This window comes from Bos javanicus, chromosome 11 (genome assembly GCF_032452875.1).
Source record: "Bos javanicus breed banteng chromosome 11, ARS-OSU_banteng_1.0, whole genome shotgun sequence".
NCBI classification, from domain to species: Eukaryota; Metazoa; Chordata; class Mammalia; order Artiodactyla; family Bovidae; genus Bos; species Bos javanicus.
The window spans coordinates 88,333,722-88,355,364 of NC_083878.1; the positions used below are offsets into that span (position 1 = coordinate 88,333,722).

A 21,643-nucleotide genomic window follows, 5' to 3' on the forward strand; every position below is an offset into this window, starting at 1 on the left:
CGGGCCGGGCGCGCCAGGCTGGCCGGACTGCCTTTGCAATTCCAACCCCCATCCCCCGCCCCGCGTGATGCAACTGGGGGCGGGAGGAGCCTGCGGAAAGGCGGAGGTGGGGTGCGGAGGAGGGGGTGTCTCAAGGTCCTCCCGGCACATCTGGCGCGCTGGGGAGCGCTCGCCTCTCTTCCCCCCGGTTTTGTTCTCCCAGCTGTGTCCATCCCGCCCGTGACCCCCCGAGCGAGCCCTGACAGGTGATGAATGCGCGGCGGCGGCGGCAGCGGCGCGCGGGCCGGGCCGCGGCGGGGCCGGGGCCGGAGCCCGGGAGCAGACTCTCTGGCGCCAGGCGCGTGACGCCGCCCATTCACGCCGCCCGGCCGCCTTGTCCTCGCGGCGCCGCTCAGGCGGCTGCCATGGCAACCGCGCCGTCACTCAGCGCGCGCGCCCAGCTGATCAATGCCTGCGAGGCCCGGCCGGCCCCGGCGCGCCCCAGCCCCGCCGCTCGGCCTGCGCGCACCTGCAGCCGCCGCGCGTCTTAAGTTTCCAGCGATTTGGGGCAAGGAAGGAGGACCGAGAAGAAAAGAAAAGGGGGGCTGGTTGGGAGAGAAGAAAAAAAAAAAAAAATACACACAATAAAAGCCAGGAGAGGGAGAAGAAAGAAATCTTCCTTGTGCAGAGGAGGCGTCATGTGGCTTAGAGGTTGCCAAAGCAAAAGGTTTTGCTTTATTTTGTTTTTGCAACCGAGACGCTCAGGGTGGGGCCGGCGCGAGGGGAGGGCGGATGGGGAGAAAGTGACTGTCTCAGTGGAGGGCAAAAGTGATTTATTCCTTGGGATCCTCACGAGGAGGAGCTGGACTCCCCCAAAATACCTTTGAAGGGCCCCCCTCCCTCCCGCCCCCACATACTGCCCATCCTCGGAACCTTGGGAGGTTGCCCTAAAGAAAAAAAAATCAGATTTTTTTTTTTTCCTCCCAGGACGGCCCCCTCCCCTCGCCCTCCGGGAGGCTGGAGGATGGGCAGCCGGTTCCCGCGGCTCCCAGTCTCTGCGCGCGGCCGACCCGCGTCTGCGTCCTCATTACCACTACAAAGCCGGGCAGACGTCGCCTCTTTGCAGAGCTGCGCTTTCAGCTGCGAACATCAAGAGGCCAGAAAACATCCAAGTGGGCCCGAGGACGCAGACGCCGCCTCGGTCCTGGCTTTATCTCTAGGGAAAGTTCCATTTTAAGAACCAGATGCCAACATTCCCGGACAGTTTATGGTATCCGGATCCCTCGGGGTGCGCATCCGCGGCTTAGAGTGTTAGCAGCAATTATTTATCGTCTGCCCTGGAGAGGAGGTCCTGAACACGACTGTCCTCGGCGGACCCTGGGGGTGGGGGTGGGGTGGGGACACACGACTGTTCCCGATCCGGTTATCTGGTTTAGCAGAGTTTGTTGTGGTTTTCGAGGAAACAGCATCTGGGTTACATAAGGATTCAAGTTTTTGCTTTGCTTGTTTATTTAATACCTTGGCAAGAGGGAGCCCTCACTCTGAAACCAGATAACCGAATTTGGGTTTAAAACAGCCTTAGATGAGGGGCAACGAGAGGGGAAGAAAATGAATCAAACCACGAAAAGCAAACAAGGGGATGTTTATTTTTCTCCCTTTGGGTAGTTTTGAAGACCTGCCTAACCTCTTACTTCTCGTCGCGCACAGCTAATAAATTGCATTAACAAAGCACTTCAGCTACTACCGTGGCTTAGCGGACATCCCTCCCCCGCGCCACCCCCACCCCGGCCCTAATTCCTTCTAGGATTCGCGCGCGGTCCTGTTTGCCCAGAGATCTCAAGAGCACCAGGAAAAACGGCGTGCTAAATCCAATTTCTTTCAACCGTCTGATCTCCTTGTAGGGAGATCACCTTTCAGCCCCGTTCAAAGAAAGCAAAGTTTGGAAAGTTTGGCGGAGGAGCCGATTTAACTACCAGCACGGCAAATATTTAGTTACAAACGCTGTGAAGTGCCCAGATTTGTGGCCGCGTTTGGCTTTCACAAAGGATTTTCCTGTGACTTTTGTTCCGGTCACCAAATTAAAAAAGAAAATTAACTTGAGCGAGAGATAAGGGCTTGGAAAACAACCCCGGGCCGCCCGCGAGCTGGCGGGCGCGGGACTGGCGTCGCCGAGTCTGCGCCGCCCCGAGGCGCGCGTCGCGGGGGTCCGGCCCCCGCGGGGAGCCCGGGTCACCGCTCGGACCCCGGGCCGCCGCCCACCGTGAGCCAACCCTCGCGGCATGCAGCGCCGCGGCCGCCGGGCTGCCTCCCGGCGTCCGTGGGAAACCGCGGTAACCCTCTCCAGCCAGCGACAAGGGCGGGCTTGTCCGGAATCAGGCTGCATCTTAATATTATAATACGGCCCTCAAAGCAAAACCCAAGGCCCCGCTTACGAGTCTCTTAACAAGAAACACATTGTGCGCTTTTTTTTCCCCCTCCTTTTTGGCCGAAGCCACATTGGCGCGCTGGCCACGGTACTGTGAGCCAAGTCCATGACTTCAGAGGGGAGGGACCCGCCTGCCCCGCACCACGTGCGCGCTCGGCCCGGATGGCCACCCCGCCGCGCCCTGCCGCCCTGTCCCGCCGACAGGTCAGGGGCTCCGGCCGGGGCCAGGGCGCGCTCGGCGGACACGCGTCCTGCGCCCGCGGCTCTTTGGCCGCTGCCTTTTCCCGACCCGGGGAGGTACCCAGGAGGCGCCAGTGCGGGTAACTGATCGCTGGCCGCTCTAGCCGGCTGGTGGAGACGCTTTATTTTAAAATACTTTGACAGCCTTCTGTGTCCCCCACCCCCAAGTCCTTGCCTTGGGGCTTTTACTTCCAGGTTCTACCATCCCTCTTCCCTAAAAAGGACCTTCTCTCAACTGGAAATAGCCCAAGGTTCTGCAAGCCCTCTGACCCCTGTCATGTGTCATTGCTGTCCCTGTCCAGAGGAGGTGACAGGATCTAGGGCTGCATTTTCAGGGAGGTGAGTGCTGGGAACCTGTAGGGGCGCCCCGGGAGGAGCAGTCCTGGGCATCCACCCTCAGCCCGGTGGTGATCACGCTGTCTTCCCAGTGCTGCTGATGTCAGGACCCTCATCTGTTTCGATGCCAATGCTGCCCATCATCCAGGTTGAATTAAGTGGTCCATTTCATCTTAACCATTTCTGCCTTTCCTGGAGTCTTTGGGAAGAGCACAGATACATTACATTTCAAAGCAAAAAGGGAACCGTGATGACCCTCTTTATTTTAAAATTTTTATTGGAGTACATTTGATTTATGGGGCTTCCCAGGTGGCTCAGTGGTAAAGAATCTGCCTGCTAATGCAGGAGAGTCAGGCAGGAGACCTGGTTAGATAGCTGGAGGACAAGATCTGGAAAAGGAAATGGCAACCCACTCCAGTATTCTTGCCTGGAGAGTCCCATGGACACAGGAGCCTGGTGGGCTACAGTCCATGAGGTTGCAAGAGTCAGACACCATTTAGCAACTGAGCTCCGGCATGCACACACACACACACACACACAACTGATTTACAATGCTGTGTGAGTTTCAAGTGTACAGCAAAGTGAATCAGTTATACATATGTATGTATCCACTCTTTTTTAAAGATTCTTTTCCATATAGGCCATTACCCAGTATTGAGTAGAGTTCCCTGTGCTATATAGTAGGTTTCTTTTAAGTCTTTATTTTCATTTTCTTCTGTTATGTATGTGTGTGTGCATGTATGTGTGTGTTAATCACTTAGTCCTGTATGTTTTTTTCGACCCCATGGACTGTAGCCCACCAAGCTTCTCTGTCCATGGGGATTCTCCAGGCAAGAATACTGGAGTGGGTTGCCATTTCCTTCTCCTACAGTAGGTTTTTTTTTTTTTTTTTTTTAGTTATCTAGTATATATATAGTACTGTGTATCTGTCAGTCCCAATCTCTCAGTTTTAGCCTTCTAACCCCCTTATCCCCTGGTAACCATGAGCTTGTTTTCTAGTGATAGCCCTCTCTAAGGGGAGGTTAATCATTCACACTGAGTAAGAACAATCGTTTACAAGCTCATCACAGCTTGCCTGTTTTGCTGTTCACTTTGCCCCCATGAGTTAGGAGAGGCAGATGCTGCCTCCATTTTACAGACGAAGCCGAGGCATAGAAGGAGGACAGACGCCTCTGTGAGCCCACACTCCCTAGAACAGTACCTATGATGATCCAGAGGTGTGTGACCTTGACCCCAGGTGGGATGTCAATTACTTCTTTAACCTTGAAATTGGTTCCAGTCCTGCAGGGAATTTATAAAACACTTTGCTTTCCCCTTCCTCAGGTATTAACACTGAGGGACTGAGCCTGACTCTCTACTGACAGAAGTTCACCTCAGGTCTGAGGACTTCACTTCTTAGTGCGGGTAACCTTTACAGGCAGAGTCCTGGGGCCCACATCTCTAGAGATTCTGCTTAACTGGGTTTGGTGAGCGGCCAAGGAAACGCTGAGGAGACATGGATGCAGGTGGTGCGGGTTCCACACTGATGGAATGACAGGTAATCTGTGAAATCAGTCCTGCGGCAGGTGCGGTTTGCCTCTTGAGGACCCGTGCGTTTGTTTTTGGAAAGCCGAAAAAGACAAGGAAGACAAGGGGTGTGTTGCATTTACCCCCATCTTTACTTTCTCCCTTGTTTGTTCTTCCTTCCTGATGTTCCAATATTCTTTCTTTTAGAAGGAAATTAAAAAAAATTTTTTTTTTTAAATTTATTTGTTGGCTGTGCTGGGTCTTCGTTGCAGCACGTGGACTTTCTTTAGCAGCTGCAAGTGCGGACTACTCTCCAGTTGCGGTGCATGGGCTTCTCACTGCAGTGGCTTTTCTTGGGCAGAGCATGGGCTTTAGGGGCATGTGCTTCAGTAGTTGTGGCACGTGGGCTCAGCTGCTCCGAGACATGTGGAGTCTTCCTGGACTAGGGATCAAACCTGTGCCCCCCACATTGGCAGGTGGACTCCCAACCACTGGACCGCCAAGGATGTCCTTTTTAAAATATTCATTTGGTCTTAGTCGTGGCACGTGGGATCTAACTCCCTGACCAGGGATCAAACCCAGGCCTCCTCCGTTGGGAGCATGGAGTCTTAGCCACTGGACCATCAGGGAAGTCCTTCCAATATGCTTTCTTTTATTATTTCCTTTCTTGTTCAAGGGCATCCTTAAGACATTGTTTAAGGGTAGGTCTGCTGGTGACAAGCTCTCTCAGTTTTCCTGCATCTGAGAAGGTCTTTTTATCTTCTTGATTCCTGATAGATGTTTTTGCTGGATCTAGACTTCTGGGCTAACCCACTCCAGTGTTCTTGCCTGGAGAATACCAGGGACGGGGGAGCCTGGTTGGCTGCTGTCTGTGGGGTCGCATAGAGTCGGACACGACTGAAGCGACTTAGCAGCAGCAGCAGACTTCTGGGATAGAATTCTTTCCGCATTTGACATGCTATGCCACTTTACTCTAGCCTCTGGTTTCTAATGAGAAATCTGCTGTTTCTCAAATTGTTTTTTCCTTTGTAAATAAGATGCTTTTTCTCCCTGTTCTTTATGTCTTCAGTTTTCAGAAACATGTCCGTGATGTATCTTGGCAAGGATTTCTTTGTTTTTCCATTCTATAGGTGTCTCAGCTTCTTGACTCTGTAGTTTAAGTCTTTTGCCAAATTAGAAAAATTTTCAGCCATTATTTCTTAACATACTTTATCAGCCCCTCCCTCCTTCTCCTCTCCTTCTGGGGCTCTGATGACAAGAATGTTAGATCATTTCTTATAGTCCCACAGGTTTGTGAGGCTGTCCTTGTGTGTGTTGGGGGGGGGGGGCGGTGGTCTACTTTTTCTAATGGTCAAATTGGATTATTTCTATTTTTCTATCATCAAGTTTTCTACTTTGGCCACCCGATGTGAAGAACTGACTTACTGGAAAAGACCTTGATGCTGGGAAAAATTGAAGGTGGGAGGAGAAGGGGGATGAGATGGTGGGATGGCATTACCAACTCGATGGACATGAATTTGAGCAAGCTCCAAGAGTTGGTAATGGACAGGGAGGCCTGGTGTGCTGCAGTCCATTGGGTCACAAAGAGTGACTGAGCAACTGAACTGACCTGATGTTCAAGTTCACCAATTCTTTTCACTGTTTTCTCCATTTTGCTTTTTGAACACATCCAGTGAATGTTTTAGAAGGCACTGGCAACCCACTCCAGTACTCTTGCCTGGAAAATCCCATGGACAGAGGAGCCTGGTAGGCTGCAGTCCACGGGGTCGCTGAGAGTCGGACACGACTGAGCGACTTCACTTTCACTTTTCACTTTCATGCATTGGAGAAGGAAATGGCAACCCACTCCAGTGTTCTTGCCTGGAGAATCCCAGGGACAGGGGAGCCTGGTGGGCTGCCGTTTACGGGGTTGCACAGAGTCGGACACGAATGAAGCGACTTAGCAGCAGCAGCAGTGAGTGTTTTTCTTTGGCTATTGTACTTTTCATTTTGGAATTTTCCATTTGGTTCTTGTCTATATCTTTTATTTCTTTACTGAGATTTTCTATTTCTTCCACTTTTTGGAGAGTATTCAGAATTGCTCCTTGAAAGACATTTTTTTGTGTGTGTGGCTGCTATAAAATCCTTAATAGTTAACTCCAACATCATGTCAACTCAGTGTTGGCAACTGTATTCTTTTCTCATTCAATTAAGCTTTTCCTGTTTCTTAGAAAGAAGAGTGATGTTTGTTTGAAACCTGGACTTTTTGGGTGTTATGAAACTCTGGATCTTATGTACATCTTCTGTGAGAGCAAGTCTCTGCTGCCACTACCCTGGCTGGGGGCAAAGGGGAAGGGTTGGGGGAGGGTGAAGTCCTCTTGCTTCCGGAAGGGTGTGAATGCCCCAGCTCCCCACCCAACTCCTGCTGAGACCAACCTGTGGGGAGGGGGAGCAGGGCCTGATTACTGCTGGGTGGGGGTGAGAGTCCAGGCTCCCATGTGATCTCTGTTGACACTCTTGAGGGGGCTGCTTGCCGAGGAACACCGCTACTCCCCACCCCACCATCTGTATTACCACCCTGTCGTGATGGGAGGCTGAGATGCAGGCTCTCCACTCGGCCTTTGTGATGGGGGTGGAGTTGGTGCCTCCCCTCTATCTGTGGTGCTTCTTTCGAGTCTCATAATTATTGTCTGAAGTTTGCTGTCTTACCAGGCTGCCTCGTTCCTGATCTGCTGCCTGAAAGTACAGGCTTTTCTTTTTCTTTTTCCATGTCCATTGATGCTTCTGGATACCTACTTCCCCAGCTCCTGATCCAGGATATAAGAAGCACAAAGAAAACCCAGGGAAAACATCACCATGTCCTTCCTTGGCCCCCAGAGTCAGCAGCTAGTCTGCCCTTCTCTTCGCCTCTCAGAGTCTCCCGATGTCTGTTTTATCGCTGATCTCCAGGGTTCTTAGCTCTCCTTGGCAGGAGGAATGAGGAGAAGTACATCTACTCCATCTTGCCTGGAATAGAAGTACCAAATGTTTATCATTTAATGAAATAGAGAACATGAAGCAGTGGTCTCTGTTTGAAGAAAACTATTCACATTTCTTTATTGTTTGGATTTGCAAGTGCTTTCCCAGGTACATTATTTCATCAAGTCCTGGATTTAAAAAAAAATAAAAAATATGATTTAACTGTTGTTTTCATCAAGCCCAGTCAGGCCCTGACAGCAGGTGTGTAGAGGCATCCTTACGTCTGATGGTTGTCGAGTCTCCAGTCTACATGAGTACTGTCCTCGCCCTTGGCTGTAAGAATTGCTTAGAATTCTTTTCAGTGGAGTCTGATTCGTTCCACTAGCACCGTCTGGGTCCTGGCTAGCTGGACAAGCTGGAGGGATCGTTCCCCTCCCATGCTGCTGTCACTCCGGCTCTATCATTTCTCCTTGGCAGATCCAGCCCCAGTTGCATGTCTGCTGGGCGCCTAGCTCAGGGGGGCCCCATGCCTGGGGGTTAATGTTCTGCAGGTGTTATCTTGGGAGTCTTAACAATTCTTTCAGTTGTGTTTTCTGAGTGGTACTTTTGATGGGAAAATGGAGTATGTACTGGGGGTTGGTGCCTGGACCATGTTGGGGTCCCATCTTCCTACCTCCCTGGGTTCTTGCCACTTGTTCCCTGCCTCTTGCTGACCCAACACTGCTCCTCTGTTCGCCGAAACCTAGGACTGGGGGCAGAAAGGCTCAGAATGGGTGAGTGTGGCCCGCATGCTGAGTTGAATACCAGGGCCCTGGGCACCTGTGTCTTTATTTGCCTAAGTATCCTTGTGACCAAGAGAATGCCATTAAATCACAAATGAACCTTGATGACAAGTAGAGAGAGATGTAGAAGACAAGAAGAAGTCTTTTTTCTGCTGTTTGAATGAGGTGGGGGTGCTGCACTTTTACTTTGCAGTGGTCCCTGAAAGTTATTTAGCTTGTCCTTCACCGATAGCTTTTGAGGTCACTACTTTCCACTTCAGTTCAGTTCAGTCGCTCAGTTGTGTCTGACTTTTGCAACCCCATGAATCGAAGCACGCCAGGCCTCCCTGTCCATCACCAACTCCCGGAGTTCACTCAGACTCATGTCCATCGAGTCAGTGATGCCATCCAGCCATCTCATCCTCTGTCATCCCCTTCTCCTCTTGCCCCCAATCCCTCCCAGCATCAGAGTCTTTTCCAAGGAGTCAACTCTTCGCATGAGGTGGCCAAAGTACTGGAGTTTCAGCTTTAGCATCATTCCTTCCAAAGAAATCCCAGGGCTGATCTCCTTCAGAATGGACCTGTTGGATCTCCTTGCAGTCCAAGGGACTCTCAAGAGTCTTCTCCAACACCACAGTTCAAAAGCATCAATTCTTCGGCACTCAGCCTTCTTCACAGTCCAACTCTCACATCCATACATGACCACTGGAAAAACCATAGCTTTGACTAGACGAACCTTTGTTGGCAGAGTAATGTCTCTGCTTTTCAATATGCTATCTAGGTTGGTCATAACTTTCCTTCCAAGGAGTAAGCATCTCTTAATTTCATGGCTGCAGTCACCATCTGCAGTGATTTTGGAGCCCAGAAAAATAAAGTCTGACACTGTTTCCACTGTTTCCCCATCTATTTCCCATGAAGTGATGGAACCGGGTGCCATGATCTTCACTTTCTGAATGTTGAGCTTTAAGCCAACTTTTTCACTCTCCACTTTCACTTTCATCAAGAGGCTTTTGAGTTCCTCTTCACTTTCTGCCATAAGGGTGGTGTCATCTGCATATCTGAGGTGATTGATATTTCTCCCGGCAATCTTGATTCCAGCTTATGTTTCTTCCAGTCCAGCGTTTCTCATGATGTACTCTGCATATAAGTTGAATAAGCAGGGTGACAATATACAGCCTTGATGTACTCCTTTTCCTATTTGGAACCAGTCTGTTGTTCCATGTCCAGTTCTAACTGTTGCTTCCTGACCTGCATACAGATTTCTCAAGAGGCAGATCAGGTGGTCTGGTATTCCCATCTCTTTCAGAATTTCCCACAGTTTATTGTGATCCACACAGTCAAAGGCTTTGGCATAGTCAATAAAGCAGAAATAGATGTTTTTCTGGAACTCTCTTGCTTTTTCCATGATCCAGCGGATGTTGGCAATTTGATCTCTGGTTCCTCTGCCTTTTCTAAAACCAGCTTGAACATCTGGAAGTTCACGGTTCATGTATTGCTGAAGCCTGGCTTGGAGAATTTCGAGCATTACTTTACTAGTGTGTGAGATGAGTGCAATTGTGCGGTAGTTTGAGCATTCTTTGGCATTGCCTTTCTTAGGGATTGGAATGAAAACTGACCTTTTCCAGTCCTGTGGCCACTGCTGAGTTTTCCAAATGTGCTGGCATATTGAGTGCAGCACTTTAACAGCATCATCTTTCAGGATTTGAAATAGCTCAACTGGAATTCCATCACCTCCACTAGCTTTGTTCGTAGTGATGCTTCCTAAGGCCCACTTGACTTCACATTCCAAGATGTCTGGCTCTAGGTCAGTGATCACACCATCGTGATTATCTGGGTCGTGAAGATCTTTTTTGTACAGTTCTTCTGTATATTCTTGCCATCTCTTCTTAATATCTTAAAGATGCCCCTTAATGAACTATGCTTCCAAGGGTTCAATGAGGGTGTCATCCTTCCCAGGCTGGACCTGGGGAGGCCCTGTGCACCCAGGAGAATGCAGTGGGTGTGGTCCTGTGTGACTTCCCAGGCTACAGTCGAGGATGCCTTCTAGTTTCCATTTTGCTTTCTTGGCTTTTCTCTTACAGTCTCCATGGAAGAAATCTGGGTCTCTTGAGCTCCAGCATGCTTTGGGGAATCCAAGCTCCCTGCAGGGAGAGGCCACACAGAAAGAGCTAACCAAGGGAAAGACCAGTCCTGGTCCCCACATCATCCCAGTTAAGCACACCACTGTGAGTTAAGGAGACACCTTAGATGTCCAACCTAGAAAAGCTTGAAGGTGACTTCACCCCAGCCGCTAACAGACCACATTCAGCTGAGAATCCAAGCCATAAGATTATGAGAGAAGGAACTATGGTCTGAAACCATTATGCTTTGGAGCAATTTGTTACACTGATGACTAAATTGCCACCAAAAGAGAAACTAGAGATGGGTGGGGGGCGCGGGGCTTGGTGGTGAATCAGGGTTTCTAAGTGTAATCTTACGTATGCCTTGTAGCTGTAATCATTGATGACTTATTTCGGCTTTCCCCCCCGAAAGTTTCACAACAGATGATTTACAATACACAAAATAAGTGTATCTCCACTTTTAACAAAAACGCCTTACTTTTAAAAAGTGTCTGATGTTTTATTTGACATCGTGGAGCATGTATTCAGGTATACAGTGTGAGTCTGGCTTCCCCAGTGGCTCAGTGGTAAAGAATCCACTTCCCAGTACAGGAGCTGCAGCAGACATGAGTTCGATATCTGTGTTGGGAAAAACCCTGGAGGAGGAAATGGCAACCCACTCCAGTACTCTTGCCTGGGAAATCCCACGGACAGAGGAGCCTGGCGGACAGGTCCATGGGGTTGGACACGGCTGAGTGTGCACACACATAGTGTGGGTCCATTTTTAACCAATCAGAATCCCTGATAACCTTCCCCTAATGTATAGAGTTTATCACCATAATGGATCACTATATGTTTTGAACCCAAACCAAGTAGGATAAATGGGCTGACTGACTCCAGGGCCCTGGAGAGGACGAAAAAGCTGAGCGGGAGAGGAAGGTGACCATCCGTGGACCCCTCCCCCCCAACCCCAGCCTTTTTGGGATGGGATTAAGAGCATCTGGGGCCCCCAGACATTCTAGAAACTGTATCATAGAAACATCTCATCACTTCTCAGCATCAAGATCTTAAGGTGATTTTGGTGTTTTCTTTACATGTCATGGATTTGAGTGTGGAGCCATCGGGCTTCCTAGTTGGGCCCAGGTTCTTCATCCCATTATCTCACTGATTTGACTTCCAGGGACCCCTGGGGATACTGTTTTCCCCCTGAAAGACCCTGTTGGCATGAGGACTTTAAGGTTGAGTACCAAGAAAGAGGCTGGAGCCCTCTGACAGTGGCTGTTGGCCATCTGTCCTCCTGTGATACCATCTCAGGGTGGTCATTTCTGGTCCTGAAACTGGAGTCAGGAGGGGGCTGGTGCAGCTACAGTTCATGAAGTCCTGCCCAGAAGCCCTGAGCCCTGCTTTCCCAGAGATCTTGGCCTGATCTCCATAAACCCTATAAGACCCTTTGGGTGGGACCAGCTCGCTCCGCTTTCCCAGAGATCTTGGCCTGATCTCTGTAAACCCTACAAGACCCTTCAGGTGGGACCAGCTCGCTCTTCATTTCACCTGGCAGGAAACTGCCCTGTCCTCCATCCTGCTGCTCCCACCAGCTTGTTGTTTCCGTTACAAATTGATTTCCACGGTAATACCCCCGGAGGCCTGTCTCCCACGTGAGATAGGAGTCTAGACTCCAGCATCCCCCCAGGTCACGTCTGCTGATCCAGGCCCAGCTCACGCACAGGTCAGAGTCTGTTTCTCTCTCCAAGTCCAGAGTGGGTGCCAGGGGTGGGAGGCATCTTTCAGGCACTTGGTCTCTGCTTGATTCAGTGGCTCAGCCTTACTCACCCTGCACTTCCAAGGCGTCTGGGCTCCTCTGCACAGAGCCAGAAGCGGGGAGAACTTGGAGAGCCCTGTGGGGAAGCGCTTGGCTGGATTTATGGATCAGGCCTGGACTTGGCTCCGAACACTGAACTTATCCCCTGGGCTGGACTGCGATCTTCCAGCGTCAGCACTGCTGACACTTGGGCTGACGGTTCTTTGTTGTGGGGGCCGTCCTGAACAGGATGTGCCCTGGCCTCTCCCCACTAGTAGCTGTTCAGTTGCTCGGTTGTATTCAACTCTTTGTGACCCCGTGGACTGCAGCCCACCAGGCTTCCCTGTCCTTCACCACCTCCCAGAGTTTGCTCAAACTCATGTCCATTGAGTCCATGTTGCTATCTAACCATCTCATGGTTAACCAGCCACTACTCCTTTTATCTTCAGTCTTCCCCAGCCAGCATCAGGGCCTTTTCCAATGAATTGGCTCTTTGCATCAGGTGGCCAAAGTATTGGAGTTTCAGTTTCAGCTTCAGTCCTTCCAATGAATATTCAGGGTTGATTTCCTTTAGGTTGGATTGGGTGGATCTCCTTGCGGTCCAAGGAACTCTCAAGAGTCTTCTCCAGCATCACCTCCCACTAGCTCCTCATAGAAATCCCTCTCTCTGCCAGTGGTGACAACCAAAGATGTCTCCAGACATTGCTAGATGTCTCCTGGGGACCGCGGAGCAAAGTCACCCTGGCTGAGAACCACTGTCTCATGGCCCCACCTGACTGCAGCGAGGCTGGGAAAGGTAGCCCAGACGTCTGATTGGGAAGAAAAGAAAGCTCATTTAGATCCTGCCAGCCAGTCTCTCTTTCTCAGTGACCTTCGACGGTTCTTCTGGTGCTGTGGGGACACTGGAGGGGCCCAGTGCAGAGCCATTTCTATGGGTGAGGGGGTGGGTAGCAGAGCCTGAGGGATGGGACAGGAGCTGCACAGGACAGGGGGGGCATCTGGAAACCAGCTGCCAGTGTGATCAACAGCCCTGAGTGTTTACTTGTGAGCAGATGAAGAGGAAATGACCAAATGAAGAGGAATATCCCCATCATTCTCAAACACTTACTTAAAAGATGTGACTGAGTTCCCAGGCTGCCCTGGGGTGGGAATGGAGGTGACAGGCTGCCGTGTCACAGGGAGGGTGCTTTGATGTCCTTGTCTTACTTGAGGACCCTTGAATCGTGCAGAAAGCAGAATGGATTGGGGTTCCCAGAGGTAAAAATCTGGGATTTGCTGTCTTCCCGGGAAGGGGCTGTCATCTGGAAGCCCGGTGAAAGGGTTATTCCACCGCCCACGTGGCTTGCTGCGTGTGCACGTGATTATGCCTGGAAGAGGAAACATGTAGGAAGTTGTTTTCATAGCTTCTTTTTATTAGCATTTATATGAGTTAATGAGCATGCAAACAGATCTGGCAAAAATGTCAGTAGTAAAACAACCAATATGGTCTTAAAGAGGGAAGTCACCAGCTTGTAAGTAATCAGATCTTACCTTAGCTGGAAAAGAAGACAGGTTTTCCAAGCTCAGATGTGCAGCCACTGTGAGTTGTGGTATAGTAAAATAGAGCTCAAAGACAGGTTCCCTCCCACCGACCCACCCATCCACCCACCCATTCACCCACCCATCCATCCATCCACCTATCCACCCACCCATTCACCCACCCATCCACCCATTGATCCACCCACTCACCCATCCATCCATACACCCACCTATCCACCCACCCACCCATCCACCCACCCATTCACCCACCCATCCACCCATTGATCCACCCACTCACCCATCCATCCATACACCCACCCATCCACCCACCCACCCACCCATTCACCCATCCACCCACCCACCCATCCATCTATCTATCCATCCATTCACCCACCCATTCACCCATCCTTCCACCTATCCACTCACCCATCCATCCACCCAATAATTCATCCACCTATCCACCCGCACATTCACCCACCTACCCATCCATCCACTCACTTATTCACCCACTCACCCATTCACCCATCCATCCACTCACCCATTCACCCATCCATCCACTCACCCATCCATCCATCCACCCACCCACCCACCCATCCACCCACCCATCTATACCACAGATCCATCCAGTATTTACTGAACACCTACTTCAGTAAAGTAAAGTATCAGGTACTTTTCCAAGAACTTGAGTATCATCAGTGAACAAAATTGATAACCATCCTGACCACCAGGATGTTACATCCTATTGGGGAGAGATAAAGAAACAAAATTGTTGAGTAAATCACAGAGGTTATTAGAAGATGATGAAGATTGGCAATAAAGCAGGGATGGGAATGTGCAGTGCCAGTAGCAAGGTACAAAAGTGACCATTTCAGATAAGGTGGTCCTGGTAGGCTGCATGGAGAAGGTGACATTTGAACAGAGCCTTGAAGAAAGCGGTCTCCCCAGTCACATTGCTAGAACTTGAGTACAGTAAAGGAGGAGAGGGCCGGGCACTCATTAGCCTGTACCTGATCCCAACAACAACCCAACAGAAACAGCTACAGATTTAGGGGCTCTGCTTTGGTGTGAGTCAGAAGCTGAGACTCAGAGAGGTTAAGTAACAAGTCTAAGGTCACAGAGCCACTGAGTATCAGGGTTAGGGAGTAAAGCCCAGGATGACAGATACACTTTCTGTGCACTTTTCAGACAAGTATGGGGAAAATAGTGAGGAAAGTTATTCTCAAGTGGAAGAGGGTAACAAAACTCATAGGCCACATTTCCACGTCTGCTCAGAAACTGAGGGTCGTCTAGGCACTGGTGGGACTTGGCTGTTTTGTTCTTGATAGCAGAGCTGGAGAAAAGCCAACTTGAATGATTTGGAGGCGTCTGGAATCTATGGATTTGTAGATCCCCCTCACCCTGCCTCTACCTAACCTGAGGGTAGTGAGAAGATTAGGGCTGAGAGTACTTTACACTTTTTCACAAGATTCCTAGGCAATCCTGGGATCATGTTTTAGGGAACACTCCTGGGATCCCCAGCTTCTTAGCAGAGGTAGAAAGATGATCACAGAACCTGCATGTTAGGTAAGATCTCCCAGGTGATTCTTATGGCCAAAAAGTGACTAGAAGTGGCCATTTTGTTATCCCATGAAGGTTCCGACTTTGGGGACATTGAAGGAACTATAGGTACTAACCACTCAGACTTACCCATTTCCATTTAAATACACAGCTACTCATAATCAAAGTCAATTAGTTTATTGACTCTTGAATGTACGGCATACAATAGTCACACAATGTCACAGTGCTTAGTCACTCAGTCGTGTCTGACTCTGTGTGACCCCATGGACTGTAGCCCACCAGGCTCTGTCCATGGGATTTCCCAGACAGGAATATTGGAGTGCATTGCCGTCCCCTTCTCCAGGGGATCTTCCCAACCCAGGGTTCGAATCTGGGTCTCCTGTATTGCAGGCAGATTCTTTACTCTCTGAGCCACCAGGGAAGCCCTCATACAATATTGGACAGGACAAATTAAAAAAAAAAAAAATATATATATATGTATATATATATAAGCAATGCTTATGTTTTGCTAGTGATAAAATTCTGGTTTTTATTTTTTATTTTTATCTAACACTGTTTCTGTCTACGCATGTCTTTAGTCCTGCTTATTGCTCTGGCTTCATCTCAGGCAAAGTTCTAGAAATCCAGTATTAACAGGACTTTACTATTTGGTGACAGCCATGCTGCTTTGGCCCATTGTGGAACCTTGACCTGATTCGTCCAGCTCTGCCGTCCCCTCCCCGTCCCTCCAGGGAGGCCTGGCCACGGCTGCCTCAGCTGTTTTGGTTGCCCTCTCTCCGGATTTCTCCGGGCGAGTGACTCAGCATGACTCAGCATTTAGGGGAGCCAGAATATTCTGCCATGCAGCCAGCATATGGTGAACATTCACACTGCTTAGAAAAATCATTGTAAATGAAACACACAGGAGAAAAAAAAAAGGCCCAGATTTCGTCACACCCAAATGAGAGATTGGGTCAAGGAGGAGGAGGAGAAGTTGAGAAAGGGCCTTCCGGCTGGGGCTGCAGAGCAGAGCGGCTGCCTCAGAGGTGAGCTGGGGAGAAAGAAGCAATGACACCTGGTCTTCCAGGTGGAGAGGGGCCCAAGTGGCCCTCCCGTGAACAAGAAGACAGCTGGCCACAAAAAAACCAGTGCAAATGCATTCATTTATTGTGGGGGAAAGTACCCTTTATTCCCAACTTTTAAGCTCAGTGAATCTTTAGCTTCTCTTCGTCCCTTTTTCTTTCTCAGTGGCATGAAGGCACGGCTCTTTAAAAGGGCCACCGAGCCGCTGACACTTGGCAGTCTCTCCAAGTGGGATTTTGAGGCTGTGAATCCTGCCGGGAGGGCCCTTCTGACACCCCTCCTTGGAAAGCTGGCGCAAGCTCTCAGACGGTTTCTAGGGTCATTGTGTTAAGCCTCTGGTTAAAGAACAGCCTCTTTGAAGCAGCTGGTTTGGGCTGGCCTCCTCGTCCCGGGATGGTTTCTCGGTATTTGGTGCTCACGTGACTGAGAACATACACTGGATTCCTCGCCTTTTAGAGTCTGCTGTTTTCTTCGTCTGAAGTAGCTTGTTATGCTTCAGAAAAATTTTGCTTTTTAGGTCATAAAGTGGAGCTTGAAAACTGGAAGAGGCTTTTTTTTTTTTTTTTTTGCATGTGTATTTTTTGTTTTAATGTCTTGACTCTGTGCTGAATGCTTGAAGGGTCTTGGAGCAAGAGATGGGAATTTGAAGCTGGCGTGGAGAGGTTCTGTAGGATGTCCAGCTCATGCTAAGGGAGCAGCATTGAAGGGTCAGTCATTGAAGGGTCAGTCTTGGGCTCGGGGTTAAGCCCTGAGGCAGATGGACTGGATGGCTTTCAGGTAATCACTCTCTCTCCTGCCAACCTGGTTTGGTTCTTTGAACAACAGCTAATGCCCTTGGAAGATTCTCACAGAATAAGCTCCCTGAGAGCAGGGCCTGGTTCATCCTTTATACCCCGGTACCCCAATACCAATGGAGAAGGAAATGGCAACCCACTCCAGTGTTCTTGCCTGGAGAATCCCAGGGATGGGAGGGGAGCCTGCTGGGCTGCCATCTATGGGGTCACACAGAGTCGGACATGACTGAAGCGACTTAGCAGCAGCAGCAGCATCCCAATACCAATAAAGAAGGAAATGGCAACCCACTCCAGTATTCTTGCCTGGAGAGTCCCATGGACAGAGAAGCCTGGCGGGTTACAGTCTGTGGGGTCACAAGGTTGGACACGACTGAGCACGTATGCACCTCTGTGTAATATATAAATAGATAACCAACAGAGACCTACTGTATAGCACAGGGAACTCTACTCAACATTTTGTAACAACTCATAAGGTAAAAGAATATGAAAAAAAATACACCCACGTACTGAATCACTTTGCCGTGCACCTGATCAGATCAGACCAGTCACTCAGTCGTGTCCGACTCTTTGCGACCCTATGAATCGAAGCACGCCAAGCCTCCCTGTCCATCACCACCTCCCGGAGTTCACTCAGACTCATGTCCATCGAGTCAGTGATGCCATCCAGCCATCTCATCCTCTGTCATCCCCTTCTCCTCCTGCCCCCAATCCCTCCCAGCATCAGAGTCTTTTCCAATGAGTCAACTCTTCGCATGAGGTGGCCAAAGTACTGGAGTTTCAGCTTAAGCATCATTCCTTCCAAAGAAATCCCAGGGCTGATCTCCTTCAGAATGGACTGGTTGGATCTCCTTGCAGTCCAAGGGACACTCAAGAGTCTTCTCCAACACCACAGTTCAAAAGCACCAATTCTTCGGTGCTCAGCCTTCTTCACAGTCCAACTCTCACATCCATACATGACCACTGGAAAAACCATAGCCTTGACTAGACGAACCTTTGTTGGCAGAGTAATGTCTCTGCTTTTCAATATGCTATCTAGGTTGGTCATAACTTTCCTTCCAAGGAGTAAGCGTCTTTTAATTTCATGGTTGCAGTCACCATCTGCAGTGATTTTGGAGCCCCCAAAAATAAAGTCGGACACTATTTCCACTGTTTCCCCATCTATTTCCCATGAAGTGATGGAACCGGGTGCCATGATCTTCGTTTTCTGAATGTTGAGCTTTAAGCCAACTTTTTCACTCTCCACTTTCATCAAGAGGCTTTTGAGTTCCTCTTCACTTTCTGCCATAAGGGTGGTGTCATCTGCATATCTGAGGTGATTGATATTTTTCCCGGCAATCTTGATTCAAGCTTGTGTTTCTTCCAGTCCAGCGTTTCTCATGATGTACTCTGCATATAAGTTAAATAAACAGGGTGACAATATACAGCCTCGATGTACTGCTTTTCCTATTTGGAACCAGTCTGTTGTTCCATGTCCAGTTCTAACTGTTGCTTCCTGACCTGCATACAGATTTCTCAAGAGGCAGATCAGGTGGTCTGGTATTCCCATCTCTTTCAGAATTTCCCACAGTTTATTGTGATCCACACAGTCAAAGGCTTTGGCATAGTCAATAAAGCAGAAGTAGATGTTTTTCTGGAACTCTCTTGCTTTATTGATGATCCAGTGGATGTTGGCAATTTGATCTCTGGTTCCTCTGCCTTTTCTAAAACCAGCTTGAACATCAGGAAGTTCACAGTTCACATATTGCTGAAGCCCAGCTTGGAGAATTTTGAGCATTACTTTAAATTACTGTAAAGTACACCTGAAACTAACATAATATTTAAAATTAGCTACACTTCCATTTAAAAAAAAAAGTTTTCTACATCAAAAAGCATTCACCGATTCTTCCTCTGAAACAAGGGATCAAGGACTACCCTGGTGGTCCAGTGGCTAAGACTTTGTGTTCCCAATGAAGGGGGCCTGCGTTCCGGCCTGGGTTCGATCCCTACCGCCAGGGAACTAGATCCCTTGTGCCATAGCTAAGATCTGTTGCAGCCGAATAAAAAGTAAATAGTAAAAAAATCATAGGATGCCATTTGAAAAAAAAAAAAAAAATCAGTGTTTCCACTTCCTCCCAAATCAGCGGGAATGTGGCAATGAGAAGACCTGCATGTGTACTGAAAAATGTTTGCTGAGCAAGGGGTCCCAGGGAGAAGCAAGAGCTGAAGAACACGGCGCTGAACGGAAGTGCCGACATCCACCGCTGAGCAAGGACTGTGAAATCATTGACGGATGGATCTTGACCGTTAGGGAAGAGATACCAAGTGTTTTTTGATCCTGTCAGGATCAAGAGAAAAAACCAGTAATTGAGTGATTACTTAAAACAAAAATTAATTTATTTTAATTGGAAGCTAATTACTTTACAGTATTGTAGTGGTTTTGCCATACATTGGCATGTGTACATGTGTACATGTGTACATGTGTCAGTGATTGCTTTTTAAAAACATGTGACAGTCACATGGCCTGAGTTTCATTTTGTTGTTTAATTTTTAACCGATAGTACTTCCTTCCAGCTTGCTACTGAAAGAAAAATGTATTTAGAGGTGACCTGCTGTTTACTAGAGTAGAGGGAAGACAGCATGGGACTTCTAAAAAGCTGTCCCAGTTTTTCTTACATTGCACTGTTCCCCTGCCCCTACCATGTAAAGCCTTTTGGAAATTTGAGTAAATGTCAGCTCTGGTGTTTGTCCCATTCCCCTTCCCTCCACTACTATGGACTGAGTGTTTGTGTCCCCCACAAATTCATTATGTTGAAGCCCTACACCCCAATGTGATGGTCTTTGCACGTGGTCCTTTGGGAGGTGGTCAGGATTAGATGAGGTCATGCAGGTAGGGCCCTCATGGTGGGCTCAGTGTCCTTCTAGCTAGTGGGTAAAGAACCCACATGCAGTGTGGGAGATGTGGGTTCAATCCCTGGGTCAGGAAGATCCCCTGGAGAAGGAAATGGCAACCCACTCCAGTATTCCTGCCTGGAGAATCCCATGGACAGAGGAGCCTGGCGAGCCACAGTCCAGGTGGGTCAAGAAAGAGTTGGACACGATTGAGGCAATTAAATAACAACAGCGATGACAAAGAGGAGGCACCAGGGAGCCCGAGGCCCCCACCCCACGTGAAGAGTGGCTGCAACCCTGAGGAGGGCAGAGGGCTCCTGCCAGACCCTGCACCCGCTGACGTCATCATCTAGGACTTCCAGCTTCCAGAACTGTGAGAAGAAATGTTTGTCTTTTAAGCCCCAGACTGTGCTGTGTTTTGACACCAGCCTGAGCTGCTGCTGCTGCTAAGTCGAGTCAGTTGTGTCCGACTCTGTGCGACCCCATAAACGGCAGCCCACCAGACTCCCCTGTCCCTGGGATTCTCCAAGCAAGAACACTGGAGTGGGTTGCCATTTCCTTCTCCAATGCATGGAAGTGAAAAGTGAAAGTGAAGTTGTGTCCGACTCTTAGCGACCCCATGGATTGCAGCCCACCAGGCTCCTCCATCCATGGGATTTTCCAGGCAAGAGTACTGGAGTGGGGTGCCATTGCCTTCTCCCAGCCTGATCTACTACCCCACAAACACTCCCCACCTCAGTCCTGGGTCCCAGCCCTCCCAGGGCCTTTCCGTCTGGGAAGTCGTGGCTGCCCAGGGTCCAGGACCAGACATCTGACCCCTCACCACTGCCCCTGCCTCCTGGGTCGTGTCCCGACTCTGACCCACAGGTCATGCCCTGGCCTGTTGTCCAGCCTGAGCTCCTGTCCTGCTTACTTGCTGCCCCTGGGACACCGGTTTACTCTCGTGCTGGGTGGGGGTTTGCTGGCGTCCATCCAGTTCTCTGGAGCTCCCTTCACACCCCCTGAGGGTGGCCCCATGTGTGGCCTCTCAAATGTCACTTTCTCTGGAATCTTCTGTGGCCCACTGGGGCCCCCTCCCTCAGGGCCGTCTGCACTGGACTGGGCTGCTTCCTGCTCGAGTGCCGTGAGCTCTTCAGCAGAGGGTCTGCCGTGGCCTGTGACCCCGATGGGGAGCTCTGACCACAGACCCTTCGGGCAGAGCGGTGTCCAGGGGACAGGACTGCCCTGTCTCCACCGGGGCACTAGGGCTAAGGCTCGAAGTGTGGCCTTGACCTCAGCGCTGCTGGGGTTATCAGGGATGCCAATGATCAGACCTCACTCCAGAGATGAATCAGAGGCCCTGGAGAGGGGCCAGAGGGTTTGTGCTGATCGTCCCCCTCCCCGGAGGGACTAGAGGAGAATGTGAAGTCCAGAGGATCTGGCAGTCTCCTCCTCCCCCTCCCCCATCCCGTGCCCACTTGGGTTTCAGCAGAAGCCTCCAGACCCACCGGGTGAGACCCCCGTGTCCTAAAGGAACCCTCAGAGGAGGTAGATTGTCACCCATCACTTAAAACCAAGGGTCCACCAGCCCACTGGAGATGAGGCCAGACCAAATTTTGGCAGAAAGGGAGCTGAGTGTCCATCAGTGGTTCCAGCTAAAGGCTGATCAGCGACTGCCTTGGGTCCTGGGCTGCTGGCCAAGTGCACCTGATTGGACTGGGAGGCTGCGCTAATGAGGGCTGGTGGGGAAAGAAAAGGAGGCGGAAATGCCAGGTGAAAGTCCG

The 21,643-nt window shown here is 49.9% G+C and overlaps 1 long non-coding RNA gene across 1 annotated transcript; it reads left to right on the top strand.

Moving 5' to 3' along the window:
* Positions 1-444: 444 nt before the first annotated feature.
* On the top strand, positions 445-19,831 carry LOC133257474 (uncharacterized). The gene is made up of 3 exons (XR_009739567.1): positions 445-706; positions 967-4,517; positions 19,133-19,831. It is a non-coding gene; the product is annotated as an uncharacterized LOC133257474 (long non-coding RNA).
* The last annotated feature ends 1,812 nt before the right edge of the window (positions 19,832-21,643 follow it).